The 5,441-nt window shown below is 38.5% G+C and overlaps 1 protein-coding gene across 3 annotated transcripts in view; it reads left to right on the plus strand.

Moving 5' to 3' along the window:
- The first annotated feature begins 128 nt into the window (after positions 1-128).
- Positions 129-5,441, plus strand: part of SUPT3H (SPT3 homolog, SAGA and STAGA complex component) — a 247,162-nt gene continuing 241,849 nt past the window's right edge. For 2 of the 3 annotated variants that reach the window (XM_008641901.2, XM_017744983.1), the window contains exon 1: positions 129-203. The gene's annotated coding sequence lies outside the window, so the exon portion shown is untranslated. The remainder of the gene's footprint in view (positions 204-5,441) is intronic. The other variant, XM_017744982.1, reaches the window with a different exon arrangement.

The raw sequence follows: 5,441 nt of genomic DNA on the forward strand, positions 1-5,441 counted from the left end.
CCGAGGTCCAGTGCCTGCCCCTCGCTTTTCCCTCTCGGCTGTCCGCACACGGGGTGGGGGGACCGGGCACCACAAGCTGCTCCCTCCCTCCTTCCATCCTTCCTCCCCTGCACATCTCAGCCTCCTCCTCCTCATCCATCCATCCATCCATCCATCCATCCAAGCCTTTGAGTGAGTCACCAGAGAGGGCACGCAATTAGAGAGTGTGTTGCTATTAATTAACTTACTGAGGCTGCTGGTTGTTGGGGCCTTCAGGAAGACGGTGTTCCTAGGACTTCTTCTTCCTTTTTTTTTTAATCTTTAATTTTTTAAAAATATTCTTTAAAATTACGTGACAGCGTCCAGGCTTTGGCCTGCAGTACACTGTGTACTGCTGGGTGTTGTTAATTTCTTCGTGTCACTCTGATGTTGTGAAATGTGACTAGTTTGTAAATTTCCTCTGGAGGAAAGGGATTTAATTTATTCTGCCCGAACAGGTGTGGTGATTCCCTAACTGGAATCCTGTGATATTCCCTAGCTGGAATCCTATGCATTTGGCTGCTCTTCCTTGATGAGAAATTTTAGATACGTACATCGATACCCTAAGTTGATGTAATTCCTGATATGCCAGAATGTTCACATAAGGTCTATAGTGTTCCTTATAGAAAGTATTAATCCTTACAGAAATTTCTAGTAAATGCTAAAAGCCAAGGACTGACAGTCCAGAATAATGTTTCTCTGTGTTAGCTGTCAGTGATTTTTCCACTTAGAATATTTTTATACTTCCTGTGTACAGATCGACTGCTTCTAAGTTCCTAGAAATTACACAAATGGATGTTTTGCAGTCAATGACTGCAAAGTACGTATACATGCAAAATATATATTACTGTGTTTGTGAAATGGGAGCAGGAACCTGATGTTGCAGACAATACAGGTTTGCTGTATGGTATTAGTGTTAATGATTTATTGTGAGACATTTGATTTCCTAGAAGTGAATGTGTTTCAAGGTTTACAGCCGTGTTGGTGTTACGCTAAAATTTTCTTTTGAAGTCTTTGATGTAACTCCCACATCATTCTCTTTCTTGGTACAGGCCTCGCTTTCCCTTTGGCTTAAGGCAGCCGTGCTTACTTGGCAGGATGCACCCACCCTCTCTCCCTTTTTGCATATCTTTCTTCACTGTTGGCCAGATCCAAGTGGTATGGAAAGCAGTGTCAGTCCTTTTGTTAACTTTGGTGGACTTTACACAGGCTCCTATTTGCATGTTACTAATATACAAATCACATTTTTTTTATTTTGGTGCCTTTCTATCCTGTGTATTGTTGCTGTGTAGGAGGGAATGTTGATGGTAAAAGTAGCTTTTCCAACTGTAACAGGATAAATTTATGTTTTTTTGAAAGCCTTATCTCTGCTTGTGAAAGTTTGAAAAAGTTGGATACAGAGCTTCTTAGCTGCGATGATTCTGAAGAAAAGTTTGAGGTCTTAACCCTAATATCTAAAACAGCAGGAGGAAAAACTAAAAGTTGTGTCTCTGAGAAGTAAACAAGAAATCATTTAGTGACATTTAACTTGTGATTTTTGAATCAATCGATTTGAAGATATTACTTAAGGTTTCACAGGATTCTGTAGTCTTTAGAGCCTCTGACTGTCATAACCAGCAGAATTACTCTCCTAGGCTCAGTTCTGGGTAGCACAGGATGGAGCTGTTTCAGAGTTGATTAGTCAATTAGTAACTTGTCAGCATAAGCAAGCTGTAATTTAGCAAGCTACAAGTGTTTTAAGAATTGCCTACATGTAACAGCGTAGAACAACAGTGAACATTGTTCACGTTGTTACTGCTCTTCTGATGTGATACCCTCCAGCAGTGAGACCAGCTAGACAGTGTCTTTCTAGGTCATCACTGCAAGGGTGTTCTAAGGCATGAGGCCAAACCCAGGCAGTGTAATTATACCATAGAAACAAATTGAGTTAATGCTCTTGTTGCAATTGTGAAATAGCCAAATGTGTAGATACACAAGCATGTAAAGAAAAGGAAATTAGGTAGGCCTATGTTCTCATGGAGCCAGGCAGTGGTGACTCAGTTACAAGCTTATCTGGAGCTGATCAAAAAACCTGCCTGTCAGAGGTACTGAAAATGGTATTGAATTGATCTGCAGTCTGTGTTTCAGATACTTGGCATTTGTAGTGTTACGTGGAGTCGTTATTAATTTTAAGTAATCTTAGTAAGTGTTCTTTTGCAAGCTATCACAGGTGAAATGTCTATTTATAAATAGTCTTTGTCTTCTCTTTACCCCTGTATTTTGCATGTGTTTGAAGTATTGTGTTTGATTGCAATCAGACTTTTGCAGAGTCAGCTGCAAAGTTTCTAGTTCACCCAGCTCCTTAAACCATCACAGAAGTAGCAGTAATGGAAAAAAGAGGCCAAGAGTTTGTTTGGAAGAGGTGATTTCCAATAGACTTTGCTGAAATGTAAGCTTGTTTACTTGAAATGCCACTCAGGCATATGATTTTTAAAAGCACTTAGCACTGACGATCTCTACTGATAATTGTTCTGATTTGCCTGAGAGGTGCTGGCAAGAGTTAAGCCCAGTACTGAGGTATACCTGGGAGAAATGCGTATTTTTGAGTAAACAAGAATGCATTTTATCAGGAACTTACTGGATATAATCTGTGACTATGCGATCTCTGAAAAGATCTGAATGTTACTGATATACTGTTAGACCTACTTCTAAATAGCTAATATTCATGCTTCTACCTTATATTAAGGCCATGGCTGTTTTTGCTGTAGTTTTCCGTGTATTAGGGTGTTGCGTAGATGAACAACAATAGAAGTAGACATTTTCTCCTCCAGAGAATTTGTACTTATGGTGGCAAGCACTGATTTCTGAAAGAGTAACAGCCCCACAACAAGAATTGGAGAATTTTTTTATAATCTTAGCTATGTATTTGGCCACTCATTTTTGATGAGGAATTTTAGATACATATGTTGATGCCATAACTTGATGGTATTCCTGATATGCCAGAATATTCAATTAAGGTCAGGGTGTAACTATATTATGAAATGATTTTAATTGTATTTCAAATAGTGAATCAAACACAGCTCAGGGTGATATGAGAGGAGAAGGGTTGATGTAATCAGTGTGATAGGTTGGGAAAGATGCCATTTTGAAAGGAGACGAAGGCAGGTGAAGGTTTAGAGACAGAAATGCAAGGAAAATACAGTTTAAAGCTAACGATAACTTGGTTATGCTTCACAGAGAATCTGTGTTTCTGTTAGTAAACCCTTAAATTTTAATTTACTTTAAATAGAACTAAAGGCAAACTGGGACCCGTACTCACTAATGGAGTTGCTTGCTGGCCAGTGAGCAGTAAAATATATTGACAGAGCTAACCTGACCTCTGCATATTAATACAGGAATGCTTTACTCATCAGAAAAAGCAAAATACTGAGCAAGTCACAATTTGGGGCCTGTTCATCCTTGCATGCTGGAATCAAGCATGCAAGTTCCTGATGACTTGGAAGCTTTTTTTTTTTTATCACCAGACCTGTGAGCACACCTTGTGTTTTCTTCACTGAAAATTGTCAGTGGTTCCCACAGGAAGGTTATGGCCATGGACTTGCATCTCTATATAATTATTAAATAATTGGTGTGGAAGGTTTGTAATTCTAATGTATTAAGAAAAAACAATTGCTAGTTGAAATAAATTCAGAGTCAGATTCTGAAAGCTGTGGAAACTTTTCTGTTAGTTTTGGGTTGTTTGGTCTTTACACTGTTTTCTTAAAGTATTTTTAGGAAGGAAGGAAAAAATAATTTGTGCTTAATTTGCAGTGCTGTTAATGGCCACTGTGGCACAAAGCTCTGCAAAAGAGTGTGTGCATTCAGTCCAGAGGGAGGAGGGTGTATATATTAGATTCATTTTGCCTGCTTCCATGTTAAAAACAAAGGCTGGGGTTAGGGAAGGACAGAGCTCTGATTAGACTGGAGTTGGAAACTCTGACAAGTGTTTGTGACCACCTCCAGATGGGGAGGCAGAGCTCTTGTGTAAAATTATTCTCTATATTTTCCAGTCTCAGATCAAACAGTCACATCTGTATATTAGTATTCTTTCAGTAGTCCAGACCATTCTGGAGTATTGGTCTGGTTCAGAAGAGGCTTAAAGTAACTGTCATGTCTAACTTGGGAATGGACAAATAATAGCTTCAAGTATGAGGACATGCAGAGTCATTTCGAGTACACAGTGGAGTCAGAAGGTTTTGTTTTAGTCTGAGGTTGCTTTAGTGACTTTTCTTTCCTTGCTAAGTCATTGAGAGAGTTGTGCTTGTTTACTGCTTTCATGTAAGGTCTTCAGTAAAAGTAATGCACAAAGATACTCTATGAGATGCAGAAATGAACGCGAAGGATTATTTTATCTTCCGGGATGTTGAACAGGACAGTTCTAAAGATAAAATCATTAGGATGCATGTTATTCTTTGGATGAAAATCTACACCTATATGTATTAGAAAATTTGTTTTACCTGTTATCAGCCATGCATGTTTCTTCTAACTTCTACATGGGAATGAATGACTGAATTGCCTTTGAAACGGACAGGGGGAAATGATGTTCAGTTGTATTCCTTGTATTCGTGTGGGCTTTCCAAGCATGTTCTGTTCCAAGAGAGTGTCATGGTTAAAGATGAGATGCTTATTTGTGTGGGTGGTGAAAGCTGGGCTGTGCATTGACAGCTATAAGATGAATTTTTCTTTCTGGTATTCAGTTTAAAATAAAACTATCCTAAGAATCTGGTCTATCAAGTAATAAATGGAAGCAGCAGCAGCAGATGTAATGTGTTATTCTTAGAATGAACAGTGCCTGCATTCTGCGAAGTATTTGTGATACTTTGTTAATTAATTAAAAATGAAAGAAAGCTGAGATGGCAGCCTGAGCTTTGAACAATATTCTTGTGTGCAGATCCAGTGCAGATGTGTCACTGCCTGCTCACAGATTGCTTCTAATCCTGTATTTGGTCTGACTGTTCCCTGAAAGTTTGTGCCTTTGCTTTATCTGCTTGGCTTTTTAAGATGCTGTGCTTAGAGAATATGGAAGTTATTCATCCTATTTCCTGTAAACAAAAACATTTCTTAATTGTGGCCCAAAAAGCTGATAGTTTTTGACCTGAACAGGTTAGAGGATGATAAAGTAATTTCATTTTATACTATCAGTCATTATTTTGTTATAAATCCTAGATCACGCATGCACTGTGCTTATCTGAGACCCTTTAGAGTGTTTCTAGTTCCAGCCTGCTTGAACAGCTCAAGAGTACTTAAGGACTTCACGTTTAGTGTTTTAATTTTCAGTTATTGTGTGCTACTGGTAGAGTGGGTGATAAGCAAAACAATATATGTACTCTTGCATTTGGTTATGGGATATTGGGGTTTTTTTTAACTTTCTCTTATTTTTCATTGTTTTGAAAATACACTCAGAA

Source organism: Corvus brachyrhynchos, unplaced genomic scaffold (genome assembly GCF_000691975.1).
Source record: "Corvus brachyrhynchos isolate BGI_N302 unplaced genomic scaffold, ASM69197v1 scaffold116, whole genome shotgun sequence".
NCBI classification, from domain to species: domain Eukaryota; kingdom Metazoa; phylum Chordata; class Aves; order Passeriformes; family Corvidae; genus Corvus; species Corvus brachyrhynchos.